Source organism: Cyprinodon variegatus, unplaced genomic scaffold (assembly GCF_000732505.1).
Source record: "Cyprinodon variegatus isolate N-32 unplaced genomic scaffold, C_variegatus-1.0 Scaffold453, whole genome shotgun sequence".
Taxonomy (NCBI): domain Eukaryota; kingdom Metazoa; phylum Chordata; class Actinopteri; order Cyprinodontiformes; family Cyprinodontidae; genus Cyprinodon; species Cyprinodon variegatus.
This window is the reverse complement of record NW_015150906.1, coordinates 345,847-347,323: the sequence shown is the minus strand read 5'-3', so window position 1 is coordinate 347,323 and position 1,477 is coordinate 345,847.

Here is a 1,477-nt window from a genome sequence, read left to right as displayed (position 1 = left end):
TGCACTTATTATGGTAACCACTGACGCACTTCCTCTTTGTCCTAAAAATCCTCACTGACTTACTGTATCTGGATTGAGCCTTGGTCTGACTTAGAGGGTAAAAAAAATCCCTTCAGTGTTTGAATAATTTAATAGAGCAAAAGCCTTTTCATTTGCAGCACTGCACAATCATTAATAAATCAGAAAGTTATGACAAAGAAGGACTTCAACACATTCTTCTAGTACTTTCTTTGTTTGCACTATTAAAAAACTCAATGAGGTTAATTTCTCCCTTCCAGGCTGATGATCTCAGATTAAAGAGGTTAAAACATTCAGCATAGTCGATCCTTTTTTTAGTTGTATACAAACATTTACTCCTTTATTCCTGGTGAATTTGTTCCATTTTGATCCTTTTTTCTGTGTTGGTTTTCCTTCCAACTTCTTTGGAGACATCTTTAAAATAAAATAAAAGTAGCTGACTTGATAGGAAATTGTGTAATATGACTTTTTGTAAAATATCAGATACCTAATAAGATAAATATTTATCTTATTGAACAACGGGAGCTCATCTGTTCCTGTGTGGCTGTGACTCCATCCTGGAGAGAAATATCAGCTGTGCTGCTGCCATCAACACCTTTGTTTCTAGATGTTGGAGATCGGCCTGTTTTTCCAGTGTAGTCCTGTTTCTCTGACTGGCTGGATGTGCTCTCTTCATCCTCTGACATGGGAGCTGGCTCAGAGCTCTTCTGCCTTTTACAGTTGCTCTTTTATCTCTGCTTCTGTCTCCTTGAACCCCAGTCGGCCTCAGCAGATGGCCGCTCACACTGAGCCTGGTTCTGCTGGATGTTTCTTCCTGTTAAAAGTGAGTTTTCCTCTCCAGTCGCTACAATCATGCTTAGTGTGAGGGATTGCCTTTGCACTGGAAAAATTATCTAGAAATAAGTAAAATTTTCCTAAATTAAGTGTATTTATTCTTAACTTGAGTAGATGAATGAGGTGATTTGCCAATGGAATGAGTATTTTTACTCTTAAATAAAGATATTTAGATAAAATGCACTTGAAATAAGACAATGTAATTGTGTTTTCTTATTGTAAAAGTCAATTGTCTTGTTTCATTGGCAAAATGTGTCGTTTACCTTTTGAATTCAAGAACAAATGCACTTATTTTAAGAAAAAATACTTATCTAGATTTAGTTTTTGTCAGTGTGAGTCAATGAGTCGATGCAATCAACTGGTTTTCCTTAGATAGAAAACTGAATCAATCTGATTGGATGATCTGGTGAACTGGAAAGTACCTGGAGATGACATGTTGTGAACTGGCGCTATAGAAATAAACTAAATTGGGGAAACAAATGAATATACCTAGTCTTGTTTAGACTCGATATCTCAGCCAACTTCAAAATCATAATTCAAAGCTAAAATAAAGGTGACTTTATGCAACTGATTTTTTTTCCACAGTCATGTAAGTTTTTCTTTTTCTCAGTTTTAAAGGAATAGT